The sequence below is a fragment of the Pristiophorus japonicus genome, chromosome 9 (genome assembly GCF_044704955.1).
Source record: "Pristiophorus japonicus isolate sPriJap1 chromosome 9, sPriJap1.hap1, whole genome shotgun sequence".
NCBI classification, from domain to species: domain Eukaryota; kingdom Metazoa; phylum Chordata; class Chondrichthyes; family Pristiophoridae; genus Pristiophorus; species Pristiophorus japonicus.
The window spans coordinates 218,514,080-218,537,263 of record NC_091985.1 but is presented as its reverse complement, the minus strand read 5'-3'; the positions used below and the strand labels follow the sequence as shown (position 1 = coordinate 218,537,263).

The following is a 23,184-nucleotide window of genomic DNA, read 5'->3' as shown; positions in this document are numbered from 1 at the left end:
CAGGATAAATCTTCACTTAGAAAGACACGGATTAATCAAGGACAGTCAGCACGGATTTATTAAAGGAAGGTCGTGTCTAACTAACTTGATTGAATTTTTCGAGAAGGTAATAGGAGGGTTGCTAAGGGCCAAGCATATGATGTTGTGTATATATCTTTTAGCAAAGCTTTTGATAAGGTCCCACATGGCAGACTGGTCACAAAGATCGTGGCGGAAGTGCAGAGAATGAGGGTCGAGGGCCCAGGGGCAGCACAGGCCAGCCCACACTGGGTCTGTGCGCACTAGGTCTGTGCAGCCGAGCAGGTCTCCAGTCCTGGTCAACCCTTGCCACTGGATAAAGGCCTAGCTCTGTCAAGCCCGTGTGGTGGCTGATGTGTAATGGTCACCACACGTTAAAAAAATCCACGCACAGGCATCTTCGACCCTTTCAATTGGAGTTCAGGATTGGAATATCAGGTCCTTCATTGAAACATCTGTGAGCTCACGTGGAAGCAAGTCATCCTGGTTCGAGGGACCGCCTATGATGATGATGATGATGATGATGGTGAGAGAATTGGAGTGCCGCTGTACTGCAGTGAGGTCAGACAATGTCACTGTTTGTATCGCGCATTCCCCTCTCCAGATACTTTATTTTATTATAAAGAAACAATTAATTATAATTTTATTGTTATAGTCTACGGGCACCTGTCCATGACTTGTACCTAATATTTTTCTCATATTATTCTCAGAGCAAAATACTTCACCCCTAGAATAAATGTGATCTTTCCTCCACCCGGAACACAAGGAACAGTGCAGGCAGCTCCTTCTCACACACAGTAAGTACATTATCACTCACAGCGCGCAGAGACACAGAACTGACCTCAATCATATTGTCACAGGCAGCAGAAGCTGTCAGTCCCACAGTGATCCGAATCCCAGAGTTACATTATGAATCCCACAGTCACTTGGAACAGTACAATAAGATGTTGTTTCAAAGTCCAAACATATCGCTCTGAGAGGCAGATCCATATTCACTCCCTTACTCACACACAAGGACTGACATGACACTGTGTCAATCCACACTGGTGTCTGTACACTGACTCTCAAACCCAGCAACTAACATACAAGAGCAGAGAAACAGAGGTAATGGACTGAACCAAACCTCCTCCTGAGACAATCGCGGATAATCTCAAACTAGCATAGGCCTAAAGAAGGAACAGAATCCAACAGTCACACAGAGCAAGAATAGCACAGTACAAGAGACTGTCAATTACATAATGAATCTCACACTCACACACATCACCAGTCTAACAGATACATAATGAATCTCTCACTCTGAAACAGTAGCAGAAACTGACAGCTACAGAATGAATCCCACACCCACAAACAGTGCCAGGGACTGAGAGACACAGAATGGACCCCACACACAGTGCTAGGGACTGAGAGATACTGAATGATACATACACTCGGGCACAGTGAATGACAGTTTGAGATTGAATCACAATCACATATGGTAACAGACTGACTGACTGGCAGATATAGGTTAAAATCCACACTCACATATCGGAAAGTGACTGGTACATAGTAAAATGGATATTCACATAACTTTTATTCTGTACCTCTCAGTTTTTGTTAACACATTCTGTAAACCGATAGATGCAGAATAAAATACACACTTGCATCCCAGAGTCAGACAGCTATAAAGTAAAACACACACTCACATACCAGAGTCTGGAAGATATGACTAATGTCCACACTCCTGTACAAGAAACTGGCAGGTACTGATTAAAATACACAATCACATACTGGAAACTAACAATTGGAGAGTAACACCCACAGACAAATACCAGAAACTGACAGGTAAAGATTAAAACCAAACTCACATTTCAAGACTGACAGATGCAGAGTAAAGCTCACACTGACACTACAGAGAGTGACACATGCAGTCTATAACACACTCACACATGAGAAAATGACAGCTACAGAGTAAAATCAACAGCCACATAAAAGATACTGATCGATGCAGAGTCAAACACACGCTCACATCCCACAGCCTAACAGGTACTGATTAAAACAGACTCACACATCAGAAACTGACGGATACAGCACAAAAGCAGCACTATCACAGCAGAAACTGACAGGTACAGATTAAAACCCCTATTCATATACTAGAAACTGACAGGTACAAAATAAAACCCAACTCAGATTTGAGAAAATGAAAGTTACAGAGTACAAACCAGACTCACATCACAGAACATACAGAGTAAAACTCTCACTTTCATCCCAGAGCCTGAATGATAGAAGAAAACCACACTTGCATACCAGAAACTGACAGATACAGAGTAAAACTCACAGTCTCACATCAGAGACTAACAGATACAGAATAAAATCCACACTTGCATCACACAGACAGACAGCTATAGAGCAAATTCTGCACTCCCATATCCGAGACTAAGCTATACAGAGTAAAACTTACACTTGCATAAAAGACAATGAGAGATACCCACTCTCACATATCATAAACTGACAGATACAGGCTAAAATCCACACTCGCATATCAGAAACTGGCAGGTACTGATTAAAGCCCACATTAACATACCAGAAAATGACAGGTACAGAATAAAACCCCACTCACATACCAGAGCCTGAATGATAGTGTAAAATCACACTCGCATAGCAGAGAAAGACAGCTATAGAATAAAACCCACACTCACATCCCAGAGACTGAGAACTACAGAGTTTTACCTACATTCCTATACCGGAAACAGACAGGTAAAGACAAAAAATTAACACTCATCCCAGAAACTGGCAGGTACAGAGGAAAACCCATGTTACAAATTCAGAAAATGACAGGTACAGAATAAAACTCACATAACAGAAACTGACAAGTACAGAATAAATCCCCAATCACATACGAGAAACTGACAGGTACAGGGTAATACCCACATTGACATACCAGAGACCGATAGGTACAGAGTAAAATCCACACTCACATCCCGGAGACAGGCAAAAACAGAGTGGAACTCGCAGTCACATTCCAGAAGCTGACATGGTGTAAAATAAAACCCACTTTTGCCCACCAAAAACTGAAGAAAGAACAACACTCACGTACCAGATATTGACAACTATAAGAAAATCAGAAATAGCAGGCGGTAAGGCCGCTCGAGCCTGCTTCGCAATTCATTACATTCATGGCTAAACTTCACCCTGAACTCCTGCCTGATACCCATTTCCGTTGATTCCCTTTGTTCTCTGTCCTGAATATACTCAATGACTGAGCGTCTCAGACCTATGTGTATAGAATTCCAAGGATTCACATCCCTCTGAGTGAATACATTTCTCCTCATCTCAGTCCTAAGTGTCTGATCCCTTATCCTGAGACTATGACCCCGTAGATCTAGACTATCCAGCAAAGTGAAACATCCTCACAGCATCTACCCTGTCAAGCCTTCTTAGATTTTTTTCTTGGTTTCAATGAGCTCAGCTCTCATTCTTCTAAACTCCAGAGTGTATAGGTGCATTTCACTCAATCTCTCTATCCCAGGATTCAATGTTGCACCCCCTCTAATATCCTTCCTTAGGCAATGAGACCAAAACTGCCCAGTAATCCAGGTGTGGTCTCTCCAAAGCCCTACATAATTGCAGCCACACTTCTTTACTCTTATACTCAAAACCCCTTGTAATAAAGGCCAACATATACTTTACCTTCCTAATTGCTTGCAGTAGCTGCAAGTTAACTATATGTGATTCCTGTACAATGACACTCAAATCCCCCTGAATAACTACATTTACGAGTCTCTCTTTTAAACATTTGGCTTTTCCATTCATATAAAATTTAACACACACTCACATCCCATAGTCTGAACTATACAGTGTAAAACCCACACTCACATCCCATAGTCTGAACTATACAGTGTAAAACACACACACACATCCCACAGTCTGAACTATACAGTGTAAAACCCACACTCATATCCCATAGTCTGAACTATGCAGTGTAAAACACACACTCACATCCCATAGTCTGAACTATACAGTGTAAAACACACTCACATCCCATAGTCTGAACAATACAGGGTGACAGATTGAGTAGAGACAGCGGCCTCTGAGCTTCCAGAACCGCCTCCAGGCTTCACGTTCCAGCATTCCCCCCGCCCCCCTCTCCCCGCCCAGTATTTAAACCGACGGGAAGGGCCCATGCGACCTCCCCTCCCCCAGCTCTGTCAGCGGCTGCCGTTTCCTCTGTGCTGGGCTGATGATCGTTGAACACATCAGGGAGCGGAGATATCCTGGGCCCGAGTAAGGGAGCAAACAGCAGCCACCTTACAGCAGCTCATCGCATTGGGACTGTGTCCACAGATGGGCTTTGTGTCGGGGAATCGGGGGCTGTTTGTAAGAGGCAGAATGGAGCAGGAAGTAGTTCGGGAATATGGAGTGAGTGGGGGAATGGAGCGGAGATATCCCGGGCTGTGTGTGTACAATGTAAGGTAACGGAGAAAGTTAATCACCGCACGCTTTCAAATCATTGCTGCTTTCTTTCACAAAATCAGTAGTAAATGTTCCTGATTCAGTCCCAATCTCAGTTTCTGCTCTTCTTGGACATTGAACAGTGAAAACACAGCCTGACAGTGAGGTTGTGAGGAGTGTCACAAAGTGTATCTATTGCAGGCACCAGGACAGAAAGTGGACATTTCAAATTTGGTAATTTTGTTTCGGTGCGTTGAGTTCTCCAGAACCATGTTGAAGGTGATTGAGAGATGCATTGTTGCTCCCTCAGATACATCAGGATCTGGGCTCTGTGACATTCTGTTGCCTGCACAGGCCCTTAACTCGGTTCCAATAGACTGAGAACAATTGTTGTACAGCCCAGGTACCTGTGGTTATAATCCAGAAAGCGATTCAGAATTTTACAGGTAGTCCTTTGGGAGTGGAAGATATAAACCTCGATTGTATCAATCGGGTGATCCCATTCATGGACCAGTGCTGGGTTTGAGTTGTGTCTGGATGCTGATAACTTTCTATAGAACCGTCCTACACACCTGGTGTGGAAAATCTGAGTGCCACTGTACTGCAGTGAGGTCAGACAAGGACACCGTTTGTATCACGGTTTCCTCTCTCCAGATACTTTGCTTTATTATAAACATATACATTCATTACAACTTTATTTTATATTTTCCCCATCAGTTGTCCATATCATAACTATTCTCAAAGCAAAATACTTCATTGAGCCAGTATAAATGTGATATTTCTTCCACCCGGAACACACAGAAACATGCAGGCAGCTCCTTCTCGCATACAATAAGAACATTATCACTCACACAGCGCAGAGACACAGAACTGGCCTCAATCCTATTATCACAGGCAGCAGAAGCTGTCAGTCCAACAGTGATCCGAAGTGGCTGAGTTACATTGTGAATCTTACAGCCACATGGAGCGGTAGGATCAAATGCTGTTTCACCATTGAAACAACTCATTGGATATATTCAAGAAGGGGTTAGATATGGCCCTTACGGCTAAGGGGATCAAGGGGTATGGAGAGAAAGCAGGAAAGGGGTACTGAGGGAATGATCAGCCATGATCTTATTGAATGGTGGTGCAGGCTCGAAGGGCCGAATGGCCTACTCCTGCACCTATTTTCTATGTATCACATTCATATACCAGATACTGAAATATACAGAATAAAACCCACACTTGCACTCCAGAAACTAATGTATAGATTAAAACCCACACTCATAGACCAGAAACTGACAGGTACAGATTAAACCACACACTTTTTACCAGAAACTGATGGTTACAGATTAAAGCCCACATATAGACCAGAAACCAACACTCAAATAGCAGAAACTGACAGGTACAGATTAATTCCCACTTTCACATATTAAAGACTGAAAGGTACATCTTAAAACCACTCTCTCATACCAGAAACTGACAGGTACAGAATATCACCCACACTCACATACCAGAAATTGACAGGTACAGATTAAACCAACACTATTTTTTACCAGAAACTGACAGGTGCAGATTAAAACCCACACTTGCATACCAGAAACTTACGGGTACAGGATAAATCCCACACTCACATACCACAAATTGATACATGAGATTACCCCCACACTCATACACCAGAAACTGATATGTACAGATTAAACCCACACTCGTATACCAGAAACTGACAGGTTCAGGTAAATTCCACAATCATATACCAGAAACTGACACATATAGATTACACCTCACATTCACATACCAAAAGCTGACAGGTAGATATTAAACCCGCACTCATATACCAGAACCGAGAGGTACAGAATAAACCCACACTCACATAGCAGCTGACAGGTGCAGATTAACCCACACTCACATACCAGAGACAAACGAGTACAGAATAAACACCACACCAAATACTAGGGATTGACAGGTACAGATTAAAACCCACAATTACATAACTGAAACTGAGAAGTAGAGAGTAATGCCAACAATCATATACCAGTAACTGACAGGTACAGATTAAACGCCACGCTCATATACCAGAGATAGATAGGTACAGAATAAAATACACACTCACATACCATAATCCGACACCATCAGGTCCGGTGAGATCCAGACCACAGTGCGCCTGCTGCTGCCCGGGGAGCTGGCCAAGCATGCTGTGTCAGAAGGGACAAAGGCGGTGACCAAGTACACCAGCTCCAAGTAAAACTCCTCGCTGTTCTGAGAGTACAAACCCCAAACACAACGACTCTTTTAAGAGCCACCCACAACCTCTCTGAAAGAGCTGCACAAGCGCATCACACTTTAGACTCAATTTACTGTAATTATTTCCTTAACAAGTGTGTTTGTGAACCTTTGCAGTTCCAGCTTTGGATTTAGTTTTGAATTCTCATAAGCAGCTTCATTCTCCGGTTGGATGTTAGGACCGCTGTTGAATTTCCCGCCATTCAAGCTACAAACACGGTTCCTCGTCGCTCTTTTCCATTTACAGTGCCTGCCGAGGAATTAAGAGCTTGTTTAGGGGATGAGACTCAGATTTCAGTCACCTCATTCTCTCGCAAGCCCTTTACAAGTTTATTTTTCAATTCCAGTTATGGTCAATCCGTTTATTAACCCGGGACTCCCCGCAGTGTAAAAACCCAGAATGGGAGTTCTTACAGAGACCAGAACAGGAGCAGTTTGAACACTCTGTCTCTCTTCTCTTTTCACAAAAGGGCTCCCAGTTCTGGTCTCACTCCCACCTGTGCGGAGGATCAATCCATGATCTGTGATTCCCAACTTTTACATAGTTTGAGCTGGAATGTGCCCTGTTACAGAGTCAGTGGGGATTGATTGCCATCCGTTACAGACAGTTTGACAGTGAACGCGAATTTAATCCTGATTGTAACAGCCTGGAATTAGTAAGGGAAATATGGAATAAAATAAAAGGAAGTAAAACCTGTTTGTAAATCTTTGGCTAATGGTGAATTTATTAACATAATCCGCACTTTAAAAAATTATTGGCGGGGTTTTTGAAATTAAAAATCGAGGTGTGACTGTTGACAGGAATTTCTGACCTCGTTTCTATTGGTGAGCTCAACAGACAATGGATAAGGCGCGAGATTAACATTCAGCGGCGATTTGAGTAAAGAATCGTCATGACTGGAAGAGGTAAAGGAGGTAAAGGACTGGGTAATGGCGGAGCCAAACGCCACCATAAAGTGCTCCGTGATAACATCCAGGGCATCACCAAATCAGCCATCCTCCACCTTGCTCGCCATGGCGGTATCAAGCGGATCTCGGGCCTGATCTACGAGGAGACCCGCGGGGTGCTGATGGTTTTCCTGGAGAATGTGATCAGGGATGCGATCACCTACACTGAGCACACCAAGCGCAAGACGGTCACTGCCATAGATGTGGTGTACGCTCTGAAATGGCAGGGCCGCACTCTCTATGGATTCGGCGGCTGAATAACTCGACCCTTTCCCCCAAGCACAACACAAAGGCTCTTCTACAAGCCACCCACCTCCTCACAGGGAGACCAGTGACCTGCGGAACGGGGGCGAGATAGTTGATTTACATTTTGTTCTGTATAGATAGGTTTTCTGCCAAGATCTATATTGTGGTGTTAGGTGTTTTAAATCAGCATATATACGATGGACGGAATGTCCTTTTAGTCTTCGAGTCACAGACATTTACGGCACATTCCAGATGAAGGTAATACTGAAACAACTAATTTAGTAAGAACATAATAAATAGGAGCAGGTATAGGCCATATGGCCCCTCGAGCCTGCTCCGCCATTTAATACGATCATGGACTCTGGTCTACTTCCCTGCCCCATAACCCCTTATTCCCTTATTGTTTAAGAAACTGTCTGTTTCTGTCTTAAATTTATTCAATGTCCCAGCATCCACAGCTCTCTGAGGCAGCGAATTCCACAGATCCACAACCCTCAGAAGAAATTTCTCCTCATCTCAGTTTTAAATGGGTGGCCTCTTATTCTAAGATTATGCCCTCTAGTTCTAGTCTCCCACACCAGTGGAACCATCCTCTCTGCATCCACCTTGTCAAGCCCCCTCATAATCTTACATGTTTTGATAAGATCACCTCTCATTCTTCTGAATTCCATTGAGTAGAGGCCCAACCTACTCAACCTTTCCTCATAAGTCAATCCCCTCATTCCGGAATCAACCTTGTGAAACTTCTCTGAACTGCCTCCAAAGCAAGTATATCCTTTTGTAAATATGGAAACCAAAACTGCATGCAGTATTCCAGGTGTGGCTTCACCAATACCCTGTACAACTGTAGCAAGACTTCCCTGCGTTTATACTCCATCTCCTTTGTAATAAAGGCCAAGATTCCATTGGCCTTCCTGATCACTTGCTGTTCCTGCATACTATCCTTTTGTGTTTCATGCACAAGTACCCCCAGGTCCCACTGTACTGCAGCACTTTGCAATCTTTCGCCATTGAAACAATAACTTGCTCTTTGATTTTTTTTTCTGCTGAAGTGCATGACCTCACACTTTCCAATATGATACTCCATCTGCCAAATTCTTGCTCACTTACTTAGCCTGTCTATGTCCTTTTGCAGAATTTTTGTGTCCTCCTCACACATTGCTTTTCCTCCCATCTTTGTATCGTCAGCAAACTTGGCTGCGTTACACTCGGTCCCTTCTTCCAAGTCATTAATATAGATCATAAATAGTTAGGGTCCCAGCACTGATCCCTGTGGCATCCCATTGGTTACTGATTGCCAACCCGAGAATTAACCATTTATCCCGACTCTCTGGTTTCTGTTTGTTAGCCAATTCTCTATCTATGCTAATATATTTCCCCCAACCCTGTGAACTTTTATCTTGTGCAGTCAGTAACCTTTTATGTGGCACCTTGTCAAATGCCTTTTGGAAGTCCAAATAAACCACATCCACTGCTTCCCCTGTTCGTTACATCCTCAAAGAATTCCAGCAAACTTGTCAAACATGACTTCCCCTTCATAAATCCATGCTGTTACATCCATGTTACAGCAGTGACAGATAAGAAAGGTGTTGAATTAAACGATGGGAGGAAGGCAGCATCAGGACCGAAGGCTAGTGAGGGGCTCTTGCCCTCAGAGAAGGACTCCCAAGTCCTGATTAGAAGTGACCCTCAAGCAATCTCGGTTACAAACCGGTCAATGACTCGAACATGTAGAAATCTAGATCGACAAACACAGCAGCGAGTTTGCTGTTCAGATTATTGAATGTATATATAGGAAAAAACGTGAATGAATCTTTCTCATAAGTCCGGCCGTCATTAACCATTTTTGCTTGAGAGCAGAACAGAAACATAAAGAACGGAGTATAAATCGGGAGGGGATGTCATTGATGACCGAATTCAAGAATTTGAGATTGTGGCGAGCAATAAATCTGATTGGTCTCTTTAAACATCCAATGGGAGAGATACAGAACAATGGCAATTGACAACGCAGCTAATGAACCAATCACAATCGTTACCTTCACCCATCCCTCATTAGCATAGGGTTGTGGGCGGAGTGTGGGGCTGCCTATATAATGCGAGCCCGGAGCAGAATTTCCTTCATATCTGTGCCTGACTGAATAAGACGATGCCTGAGGAAAAGAAACCAGCTTCGAAAAAGGGTGCCAAGAAAGTCATCAAGAAAACACCACCGAAGGGCGGCAAGAAGCGCAGAAAGTCGAGAAAGGAGAGTTACTCCATCTACATCTACAAAGTGATGAAGCAGGTTCACCCCGACACCGGCATCTCCTCCAAGGCCATGGGCATCATGAACTCGTTTGTGAACGATATTTTCGAGCGCATTGCGGGTGAGGCTTCCCGCCTGGCCCATTACAACAAGCGCCGCACCATCAGTTCCCGGGAGATCCAGACCGCCGTGCGCCTGCTGCTGCCCGGGGAGCTGGCCAAGCACGCCGTGTCGGAAGGGACAAAGGCGGTTACCAAATACACCAGCTCCAAGTAAAACTCCACGCTGTCCTGACAACAAACCCAAAACACAACGGCTCTTTTAAGAGCCACCCACAACATCATTGAAAGAGCTGCACAAACACATCACCCTTTAGACTGAATTTACTGTAATTATTTCCCGAACAAGTGTGTGTGTGTGTGAGAACCTTTGTAGTTCCAGCTGTAGATTTAGTTTTGAATTCTCATAAAAAGCTTCACTGACCGGCTTAACCTTGGCGTCGCTGGAATTTCCTGCAGTGAGTAAACTACAAACACGGTCCCTGGTCGCTTTCCCTTTGTTCTCAGACCCGTTCATTCACAGCGCCTGCCGACGAATTTATTTTGGGGGGCGGGAAAACTCCGATTTCAGTCACATTCTCACTCAAGCCCTTTACACGTGTTTTTTAATTCCGTTGCGCTCAGTCCATTTATTAACCCGAGACTCCCCGCAGTGTAACAACCCAGAATGGGAGTTCTTCGAGACTAGAACAGGGACAGTTTGAACACCCTGTCCCTCTTCTCTTTTTACAGAAGGACTCTCAGTTCTGGTCTCACTACCACAGCAGCTCCTGTGAAAACAAGTTCACTTTTACAAAGATTGAGCTGGAATGTGTCCCGTTACAGAATCAGTGGGGACTGAGTCCCGCCCGTTGCAGACAGTTTGAAACTGAAGCCGAATTTAATCCTGATTGTAACAGGCTGGAATTTGCAAGGGGAACATGGAATAAGACAAAAGGAAACAAAAAGTGTTTTGAAGTATTTGGCTAATGGTGAAGTTACTAACATAATCCGCAATTTTAACAATTATTGGCTGGATTTTTGAATTTAAAAAATCGTTAGATTCTGGCTGTTGAGAACCAATAATTTCCACCCTCCTTTCATTGGTGGACCAAGCAGGCTGTGATTGGTCATCGGAAACGGCCAATGAAATCTACGACAGAGTGACCAATCACAAGTTCGCTCCCTGCATTCCTGCTGAAGTTATAAGAAGGGCAGATGTGGGAGGAGTTTTTCATTCTTCTTCTGAGCCTGTGGATTGTGGAAATGTCTGGAAGAGGAAAAACCGGTGGTAAAGCTCGCGCCAAGGCCAAGTCTCGCTCCTCCCGGGCTGGACTGCAATTCCCTGTGGGCCGTGTTCACAGGCTCCTGCGAAAGGGGAACTACGCTCAGCGTGTGGGTGCCGGAGCCCCGGTCTACATGGCTGCTGTGCTCGAGTATCTGACCGCTGAAATCCTGGAGCTGGCCGGCAACGCTGCCCGCGACAACAAGAAGACCCGCATCATCCCCAGACACCTGCAGCTGGCCATCCGCAACGACGAGGAGCTCAACAAGTTGCTGGGAAAGGTGACCATCGCTCAGGGCGGGGTGCTGCCGAATATCCAGGCTGTGCTGCTGCCCAAGAAAAGCAACACTTCGTCCAAGACCAAGTAAAGCGGACAAGATTTAATCTAATAACCGAAAGGCTCTTTCCAGAGCCACCCACAGTATCGACGAAAGGGCTTGCTTACTGTCTTAATTCAGTCAGAGCCCTTTAATTCATGTACCGATAGATTGGCCTGTTTTAGACCTGTAAACATAGAAAATACGTGCAGGAGTAGGCCCTTCGAGCCTGCACCACCATTCAATAAGATCATGGCTGATTATTCCCTCAGTACCCCTTTCCTGCTTTCTCTCCATATCCCTTTAGCCATAAGGGCCACATCTAACTCCCTCTTGAATATTTATAACGAACTGGCATCAACAACTCTGCGGTAGGGAATTCCACAGGTTAACAATTCTGAGTGAATGAGTTTCTCCTCATCTCAGTCTTAAATGGCTTACCCCTTATCCGTATGCGGGAGCTTTCAGTTCCCAGTCTCTGCATTACGGTTCTCTGCTCACACATACACTCTTCCCGTTAACAGCGTATAATTGAACTACAGTTGTCACTCAACAATTGTATAAATACCGCCACCGGTTCTTTAAATATTCTTTAATCTGTCTGAAAACGAGAGAGTCGGCGATGATGAATTAATGTAGTAATAAAAGGGCCTAGTTTAATTCTGGTCTGGTTTGAGATAGTTTGAATGCTGGTTTTGTTCTCGGGAGCTCTGGCCGTTCCCGGGCTGTGTATTTCTCTGTTAAGCCGGGCAGTTTAGACCGCACTCAATCAGCGAGCGATGTACACATACAGGAACCGAGTCCATTGCAGTGCTTCCCAGATCTGCCTGCCCCCATTCTCCGGCAACACCGAATGGGGAAATCTGTGCTTTGCACCGGGGAACGAGGTCAGAGCGACGCAAAGCCGATGTCAGTTTCTGAAAATATTAAAGGGCTCATCAGTTAATCGTCAATAATTCCCATGTGAACCGAGCTGGTATATGAACACACGATCAGTAATCAGTCCCACACCCTCTGCCCGTTCCTACAATGGGTTAATGAACAACACGAAGCTCTGGTTACAGGAGATCGCAGCTCTTTCCTTTGCTGATTTGGTAGCTCTGAAGAGCCGTTGTTGCACTTGGTGCTGAAGCTTCGAGCCGAGGCAGGGAGAGTTTAGGCACGCTCCCAGCGGATGCGGCGGGCCAACTGGATGTCTTTGGGCATGATGGTGACTCGCTTGGCGTGGATGGCGCATAGGTTGGTGTCCTCAAAGAGCCCCACCAGGTAAGCCTCGCTGGCCTCCTGCAGGGCCATGACGGCCGAGCTCTGGAAGCGCAGGTCGGTTTTGAAGTCTTGAGCGATCTCCCGCACCAGGCGCTGGAAGGGCAGTTTGCGGATCAGCAGCTCGGTGGATTTCTGGTAGCGGCGGATCTCCCTCAGAGCCACGGTGCCGGGTCGGTAGCGATGAGGCTTCTTCACTCCGCCCGTGGCCGGAGCACTCTTCCGGGCCGCTTTGGTCGCCAGCTGTTTGCGAGGAGCTTTCCCTCCGGTGGATTTGCGCGCTGTTTGCTTGGTCCTGGCCATTTTCTGAACGGATCTCAACACAATCTGGGATACACAGACTGTTAATGCAGAGCCTCCTCTTTGCCTCCATTTAAAGTGTGTGAAAGTCCGCACGGGGCTGTGATTGGCTGCAGCCTGACCGCCAATCAAGTTTGAACCAAACACCGAGAGTGAAAATGAAGGGCGGGGATTACTGGATCCTGATTGGCTGAACTGAAACTGACAGTTGGTCAATTTCAAAAAGCCCGCCAATTTCAGAATATCAACCAACAGAGATTAAATAAACTCTAATTTCCCGCCAGCAATTTAAGAATCCCGCTCTTTATAACGGCGATTGTGCCCCATTATAAGTCACCAATCCCATTCTGTCATATTCCGGTTTGAATTCTGTTCCATTCCCTGATCGGTCTATACCGGGCGGGAATAAATCCCTGGTCACTGCTTCCTGCAAACATAAAGTACCGCATCGATCCCGCCAGTGCCGTCCCATTTAACCGAATCTCACAGAAACCACACATGACAGGAATTATCTGTGAGGGGAGACTGTAATGTCTGGGACTGTGTATCCTGCCGGGTAGTTGTGACTGTCAGCCGGAGTTTTTGATCTCTCATATTTACAATAGTTGTAAAATATTTAATAATTCCCATATTCCTACAGCGACTACTCCAAAAGTACTTCATTGGTCTTGTTCACTGGATGTGTTCGGGAGGGAGTTGGATGTGGTCCTTGCGGCTGAGGGGGGGGGGGGGGTCGGAGAGTGTGGAGGGGGGAGGTGCTGGGGTGGGAGATCAGCTGTGATCTTGTTGAATGGCGGTGCAGGCTCGAAGGGCCGAATGGCCTACTCCTGCACCTATTTTCTATGTCTTGAGACGTTCGGTGGTCGTGAAAGGCGCTATATAAATCCAAACCTTTCTTTTAAACAGCCGAAACCATTTCCCAACCAAACTGTCCGCGCTCCGATCCCCAGGTCGCTGCTCTCTCTGTGAATCGGTGGGTGGCTCTGAGAAGAGCCTTTGAGTTGTGTTTCGGGAAAAAGGGTCGAGTTATTCAGCCGCCGAATCCATAGAGTGTGCGGCTCTGCCGTTTCAGAGCGTACACCACATCCATGGCAGTGACCGTCTTGCGCTTGGCGTGCTCAGTGTATGTGACTGCATCCCTGATCACATTCTCCAGAAAAACCTTCAGCACCCCGCGGGTCTACTCGTAGATCAGGCCCGAGATCCGCTTGACACCGCCACGGCGAGCCAGGCGGCGGATTGCTGGTTTGGTGATGCCCTGGATGTTATCACGGAGCACTTTACGGTGCCGCTTGGCTCCGCCTTTACCCAGTCCTTTGCCTTCTTTGCCTCGACCATACATTATAACGACTCTTCACTTAAACTGCCGCTGAATGAGAAGTGAACTGCTGCCGGTTCCTTTTTATAGAGCCGGAGCCGACCTGACTGAGAAAGCGCAGAGTGAGAGAGGCTTTCTGCAGCCGCTAATTTCAAACCTGAAGCTTTTAAATAAAGTCCCGTTACAATTAACAATCGCGAATATTCCCACCTATATACAGCCGCTTCCCTGTTAATCTCAGACCTTGTTCCATCTCCCCACACTCCCTCTCACAGACGGGTTCAGCAGTTTACAAACACTTTATTCCAGCTGATTTGGAGAATGTGGTGTTTGGGGTTTGAGTTGTGAGGCGGGGTATCTCCGCCAGTATCACCGTCTCACAGACTCTCCCCCTTACCATCTGTGAAATGACAATGACCAGGAACTGAGACTGGAGCCGAACACATTCCCAGTTACAGTGAGGCCCGGGCCGGACATCCCATTCTCTGAGTGTTTTATTGCAGACACTGGGGGAGGGGTGGGTGCAGCCAATGTCAGCGAGTCACCAGGGATCCTGGCTTCATGTTCAATGATTTCTGTCTGAAATCTGAGCCCGGCCCCGGGATAGGGAGCATTTGATTCGGGGATCAACTCTTTTCTGAGAGGCGTGGGTGGCTCTGAGAAGAGCCTTTGGGTTCAGATGTTTACAAGTTGCACTTTTTATTTACTTTTTGTGCGCTGCTTTCTTGGGTCTTGCTGATTTGGCCTTGGCCCTCGGTTTTTCCACCTTTTTGGCCGCCTTCACCTTTGCGCCCGAGGCCTTCTTGGGGCTCTTGGGCTTCGCCGCTGCCGCCTTCTTCCCAGCCGCTGCTTTCGCTGTCTTTTTTACTGTTAACGCCTTCTTGGTGCTCGTTTTCTTGGCTGGAGATTTCTTGGCTGCTGTTTTTTTGGCCGGAGATTTCTTGGCTGCTGGTTTCTTGGTCGGAGATTTCTTGGCTGCTGGTTTCTTCGCTGGAGATTTCTTGGCTGCTGGTTTCTTGGCTGGAGATTTCTTGGCTGCTGGTTTCTTCACCTTCCTTCCCATTTTCCCCTGGTTTTCCTTCTTAGCGACTTTGAAGGAGCCCGAGGCGCCCGTGCCCTTGGTCTGCACCAGGAAGCCATTTATCACATTCCTCTTGATACTGAACCTGATCTGGGACCCGCGCTTCTCCACATCCACGCCTTTGGCCGCCAGAGCCTTCTTTATCGCGGCCAGGGACATCCCCTTGCGATCGCTGCCATCGGCCACAACCTTGAGGATCTGTTCGCCCAACGTGGGGCCGGCAGACTTGGAGCGGGGAGCTGCCTTCTTCTTCTTACTGGGAGCCTTGGTTTGAGCGGCGGCGGCAGGAGGAGCCGTTTCGGCGGCTGCAGTGTCAGTCATGTCGGCGACTCTGTGGAAAATCTCTCTGACAGTCAGAGCTCGGTCAGAAATGAAACGGGAGGCGGCGGCACAGAGCAACTTAAAGGCAGCGAGCGGACGGGGCGGAGACATCCTGCTGTCAGCTCCCCGCCCCTCCAGCCTCTCTGTGTTTCTCTCTCCTCATTAACTGTCCGATTCCAATTCAACCCGGGCCCTCCAGATTCCCAGACTGGCCTCTTTCTGTCCCGAATACCGGGATGTTTGCTGTCGAGAAAGTTTCATCCAAATTGAAGGCAGCAATTTGGATTTAAACCCGTTTTATTGCTGCACTGGTCGCGCTCTCTCACCCGATCGCGGACATTTTCTTCGTTTTTCGATTGAAATTTGAAATCACATCAAACTTGACGTTTAATTCCCACTTTAGACCTGAGCAGGGCAGCAGGGCGATCCTGTGACAGGGAAATCTTTGAATTTTACACAAGAGGAACTCTGGAATCCGGCGATGAGACGGACACACAAACACAATGGCATTAGTCTCACCGGCCCGCCCCTTTAACACACTCTCGCTCACACAATGTTCACATCTGTACATTCACAGCACAAACTATCCCAGATTTACAGCTCCCAGCACAGGGTATCCTCTCCGCTCGGCCTGTGCTGCCGATTCTCGGGGTTAGTTGTAGTTTCCTAGCTCAGTAAGTGTTAAACACTCTGAGGTCGGCGCTCCTCAGTGTCTGTTCTCCAGATTAAGGGGCAGGAGCCAATCACAGCAGTGGCTGGCTTAACCCATATATGCTGTTAAGTTATTACATTGTTCGCACGCAGAAATATGTTTGATTAACGTGAAAATAGAAATTATGAGTTCACCGCCCCTCCACCCTCTCTTTGTCTCTCTCTCTCCTCCGAAAATGAGGGACATATAACAGTAACTGGTGTCCTATCCATCCCATACTCACCATCCAGAGATGGCTATCAGAGGGAGCGACAGAGAGACAGACACAGAATCAGTCTTAAACTCCCTAACTGTGTCTCCATATTACTCTCAATAATCGTATCACACATTCATGTATAGCACCACCGAAAGAGAGAGAGACAGACACATTATCAGTCTTACACTTGGTATCAGTGTCTCCATATTACGCTCAGTAACAGTGCCACACCGTCATGTATAGCACCAGAGAGAGAAACAGAAACAGTATCATAGAAATATAAAAAATAGGTGCAGGAGTAGGCCATTCGGCCCTTCAAGCCTGCACCACCATTCAATATGATCATGGCTGATCATGCAACTTTACCCCATTCCTGCTTTCTCTCCATACCCCTTGATCCCTTTCGCCGTAAGGGCCATATCTAACTCCCTTTTGAATATATCTAACGAACTGGCCTCAACAAATTTCTGTGGTAGAAAATTCCACAGGTTCACAATTCTCTGAGTGAAGAAGTTTCTCCTCATCTCGGTCCTAAATGGCTTACCTCTTATTCTTAGACTGTGACCCCTGGTTCTGGACATCCCCAACATCGGGAACATTCTTCCTGCATCTAACCTGTCCAATCCCGTCAGAATTGTATATGTTTCTATGAGATCCCCTCTCATTCTTCTAAATTCCAGTGAATATAAGCCTAGTCTATCCAGTCTTTCTTCATATATCAGTCCTGCCATCCTGGAATCAATCTGGTGAACCTTCGCTGCACTCCCTCAATAGCAAGAATGTCCTTCCTCAGATTAGGAGACCAAAACTGTACACAATATTCCAGATGTGACCTCACCAAGGCCCTGTACAACTGCAGTAAGACCTCCCTGCTCCGAAAGTGTTGTACTCACAAGTGTTTCCACATCACGCGAAATAACAGTATCCCGCCTTCACAGACAGTACAAGAGAAAAGGATTGTAACAGAGACAGAGATGGGGGAGAGTGCTAAGCGAGAGATCGGAGAGATCGAGGCAGGACGGTGAGACACAGAAAGACTTACACAGTATCTGTCCCAGACTGACCTGTGAGGTCCGGTTTTATCCTGAAAGTCCCCATTGGGGAGACAGAAGATGCAGTCCCCTCTCTCACTGATATTGTACCACATACAGACACATTATTAATCCCACACTGCGGGACAGTGTCAGAGACTGAGAGAAACAAGGTCCCACATTTAACCCTCGCTTGCCTGTTGTACTCCCTGTAATCTTGCAGCTCAGGGCCGTTCGGTATTACTCTCAGTGACCGAGTGTTTCACTCTGATTCAACTAAACTGGGACAGTTTCTGTCAGATATTAACTCCTGCACAGTCCCAGCAAACACTCCTACTCCCCCGTCCCTCCGATGTTTCGACAGGATTGCTTTGTGAAGACGGGCTCACGAAGAGAAAAACACCCTGCACGGAATGATCCCAAATTGAGCATCTCAAAGGGGCAAGGTTCCCAGCTTTAAACATTCTCTGTCCTTGCCCCCCAGGCCCAGTTCCTTTGCTCAGATTCTGATAAAAGTAAATTGGAAAAAGTTCACTTTGATTTTTAACGGCTGAATTATTGCAGCGAGCTGCGCGTGCGCGGATAAGCCCCGGCCCGTGGGTCGATTTCCAGTGAGCAGAAGAGCGCATGCGCCCTCCCCTCCCCCAGCCCTGCCTGTGAGCGCCATTCACTCAGTGAGCGGAAGAAGATGGTTTAAACAGCCGGGAATGGAGACACTGCGGCCCCGGGGTAAGGCAGCGAGCAGCAGCCTCCTTACAGCAGCACATCGCTTTGGGAGCGTGTCCGCAGATGGGCTCAGAGATCAGCACTGAGTCCGAGGGAAGTTCAGGGGGAGTCGGAGTCTCTGTGTAACAGGCGGAGTGGAGCAAGAACTGGTCTCAGTGCGTGGAGTGAGTGGGGGAAGGGAGAGACCATTCTCGGGCTGTGTGTGGACAGCGTGTGTCCCGGGTAAGGGAGACAGAATGGGAAGGATCTGCTGTTTACAGTCATTGCTGCTTTCTCCCTGTAAACCAGTAGTGAACGTTCCTGCTTTAGTTCCAGTCTCACCGTGTTTGTTGTCATTGGACAGCGAGCAGTGGAAGCAGAGCCGGACACTGAGGATTTATTCAAGGAGCATCTATTGCAGGCACTGGGTGAGGAACGTGAAGGACATGTTTTAAATGGCGGCTCTTTTTTTTGGTTGAACGGTTAGTGCCCTGGGAGAGGGAAGTAGCAATCTGAGCTGTGTAAAAGTCCGTGCCCCATCGGGTCGTCCCATTCCTGAAGCAGGGCAGGGGTTGGGTTATATCTGGATGTCAGTAAATTGCTGTAAATCTGCCCAACACACTTGGTGTGCAGAAGCCGAGTGCTGCAGTACTGCAGTGGAGTCAGACACTGACACTGTTTGTATCGCTGGCTTCCCTTTGTGAATGTTCATAATGAATATTAATTGAACGATTACATTCATCACTTTAGTCTTTTCTACCTCTCCTGTTCTTGAATGATCAGAGATACCTTTTCTTCCTACAGGCAAGGAATTGAAGGAACCGGAACAAATGTGAAGTTTCCTCCACCTGAGACATAAGGAACAGTGCAACCAGCTCCTTCTCTCACACAGTAGGTACCGATCACAGTGTGCGGATACACAGACAGGTTATCCGAATTAAACATGTTTGTGGTGCTGAATAGCCTCCTCCTATTCCTGTGTAACAGGCCTGAGGGGGCTGATGACCACCTCCTGTTCCTAATTTAACAGACTGAAGATACTGAGTGGCCTTCTCCAGTTCCTAATGTAATAAACACGAGGGTCTTAATGGCCTCCTCCTATCCATATGTAACAAACTCTAGGGGCAGAATGACCTTCCCCGGTACCTTGTATTGGGTTAGAATGGGATGAATGGCCTCCTTTAGTTCTTATGTAACAGGTTCCAGGGGCTGAATAGCCTCCTCCAGTTCCGATGTAACAAGCTTGAGAGGCTGAATGCATTCCTCCTGTACCCATGAAACAATCCCATGGGGATGATTGCCCTTGTCCTATTCCTAATGTAACAGACCCGAGGGGCAGAATTGTGTCATCCTATTGCTTTTTAACTCCAGTTGCTGAATGGCCCTCTCCAGTTCCTAATGTAATAGGCTCGAGGAGCTGAATGGCCTCCTCCTCTTCCTATATAACATTCTCAACGGGTTGAATGGCCTTCTCCTTCTCCTATGTAACAGGTTCAAAGGGCTGAATGGCCTGCTCATGATCTGAATTAAACATGCTTGGGGGCTGAATGTCTTCCCCCAGTTCCTATACAACATGCTCGAGGGGCTGAATGGCCTTCTCCAATTCCTCTGTAACAGGCTCGAGGGGCTGAATGGTCACATCCTGTTCCTGGTTAACAGTTCCGAGGGGTGGAATTGACCTACTCCTGTTCCTATGTAACAGACCCGAGGGACTGAGGGTCGTCTCCTGTTCCTAATGTAAGAAGCTCAAGAGGATGAAAAACGTTCTGCTGTTCCCATGTCACAGAATCAAAGGCTGAGTGGTCTGCTCGTGTTTCTAATGTTAGAGAGGCTGAATGACCTCCTCTTCTTCCCACATAACAGAATGGAAGGGCTGAATGGCATCCTCCTGATCCAATGTAACAGGCTCGAGGGAAAGAATAGCCTCATCCTGCTCCTGTCTAACAACATTCGGTGCTGAACAGCCACCTCCTGTTCCTGTGTAATAAGTTAAATGGGATGAGTGGCCTTCTCCAGTTGCAATATAACATGTGCGACTGGCTTATTGGCCTCTTCCAGTTCCTATAACATTCTCGGTGGTCTGAATGGCCTACTCCTGTTCCGATGTGAAAGGCTCCAGAGGATGGATGGCCTCCTCTATTCCTGTGTAACAGTATCCAGTCGATGCATCGCCTCCACCAATTCCTTTATAGCAAGGCTGTGGTTCTGAATGCCCACCTCCTGTACCTATGCAACAATCTCGAGGGATTGAATGGCTGCCTATTCATTTGTAACAGGTTCGAGCAGCTGAATGGCATCCATCTATTCCTGTAAAGCAGATTCCAAGGCTGAAAGGCCTACTCCAGTTTCTAATGTAACAGAGTCGAGGGGCAGAATGGCTTACTGTTCCTATGTAACAGGCTCGAGGGACTGAATGGCCTCCCCCTCTTCCTCATGTAACAGGCTCGAGAGACTGAATGGCCTCCCTCTGTTCCTTATGTAAAAGGCTCGAGGGACTGAATGGCCTCCTCCAGTTCCAATGTAACAGACTCGTGGGACTGAATGGCCCCCCCCTTGTTCCTTATGTAACAGGCTCGAGAGATTGAATGGCCTCCCCCTGTTCCTTATGTAACAGGCTCGAGGGACTGAATGTCCTCCTCCTGTTCCTTATGTAACAGACTCAACGGGATGATTTGCCATGTGCTGAAAGGCCTCCGCAAATTCCCAGATCCAGGGACTGTTCTTCCCCATTGTTTTGGAAATAGCATCGGGCAGTAAACAGGAGCTCAATGCTTCTTGCCCGCCAGCTCTCTGATCGGGCTCCTCGCGCTAATTATGTTTTCTCATCTCGCTTAAACGTCCCCAAATGTTGCTTTCTTTTCCATCACCTCTAGGGTTATTAGCCAAGTTTGCATCGAGCACATCGTGATCTCACCAGTAACAGCACTTTCCCGACGGTTATCTACGAGGCTGCTTCTGACATTTTCTTCTGCGTAATTGTTAACCACCATAATTAACTGAAAAACTTCATTTCTACAGCAACAACAAACACTTGCATTTATGACAGATACAGAATGAATCCCACACTCACTCCCTGTACCATAGACTGACAGATACAGAATGAATCCCACACTCACTCAATGTACCAATGATACATAAAGTTTATATAATGTACTAATAGCTCGTCTCTACTCGAAATATTTCTGAATCGCATTCATCCAATATAATGAGAGAAAAAAATTCACAGATATAGGATAAAACACACTTTCACATACCAGAAGCTGACAGATACAGAATAAAACCAACGCTTACATACCAGAAACTGACAGATACAGAATAAATCCCACTCAGATACTAGAAACTGACAAGTTCAGAATAAAACCCACACTCACATACCAGAAACTAACAGGTACAGAGGAAACACACACTCACTTACCCCAGAATGAGAGATACAGAATGAATCCCACATTCACATACCAGAAACTAACAGGTACAGAGGAAACACACACTCACTTACCCCAGAATGAGAGATACAGAATGAATCCCACATTCACATTGCACAAACTGACATATAAAGGTAAAAATCCACACTCAGATACCAGAAACTGACACCCCACACATCTACCACAAACTGACGGTACAGAAAAAAAAAACACAATCACATCCCAGAAACTGGAGGTACATATTAATTCCTACACTCACACAGCAGTAACTGACCAGAACAGAATAAAACCCACATTCACATAGCAAAAACTGACAGGTACAGAATATAATCAACACCCAGATTCCAGAAACTGACAGGTACAGAATGCAATCCACACTTGGATACCAGAAAGTGACTGGTACAGATTAAAACCACAGTCACATATCAGAAACTGACAGGTACCGATTAAACACCATACTCCCATACCGGAATCTGATAGGTACAGAATAAAATCCATACTCCAATCCGAAAAACTGACAGATACTGGTCAATATCCACACTCACCTTCCAGAAGCTGATGATATAGGTTAAAGTACACACTCATATACCAGAAACTGACAGGTACAGAATAAAACCCATACTCACATATCAAAACTTGACGGGTGCACAATAAATCCCAACTCACATAGCAGAGACTGACAGGTACAGAATAAATCTCTCATTCACTTCACAAAAACTGACAGGTACAGAATAAAACACACACTCTGATACCAGAAACAGAGAGGTACAGAATAAATTCCACATTCACATAGCAGAAACTGACCGGTACAGTATGAAACCCACATCCATGTATCTGAACCATAATTTGCAAGTAAAACCCATACCCACCTGTTAGAAACTGACAGGGAAACACACACACCAGAGACTGACGGAACGAGTAGAACAGTTTAGTCGCTCTTACTCCAGTGTCAGGCTCTCACAATCGTTTTTTCAGTAATTCGGATGATAACTAACACGTTCTCAATGTGGCCCATTTAATTAGTGATAAAAGCAACTTGTGAAACAAT

The 23,184-nt window shown here is 46.3% G+C and overlaps 1 long non-coding RNA gene and 1 pseudogene across 1 annotated transcript; both read left to right on the top strand.

Moving 5' to 3' along the window:
- Window positions 1-23,184, top strand: part of LOC139273708 (zinc finger protein 721-like) — a 494,469-nt pseudogene that overhangs the window by 299,873 nt on the left and 171,412 nt on the right.
- LOC139273714 (uncharacterized) lies at window positions 18,659-21,688 on the top strand. Its single transcript, XR_011595320.1, has 3 exons — window positions 18,659-18,738; window positions 19,519-19,605; window positions 21,588-21,688. It is a non-coding gene; the product is annotated as an uncharacterized lncRNA (long non-coding RNA).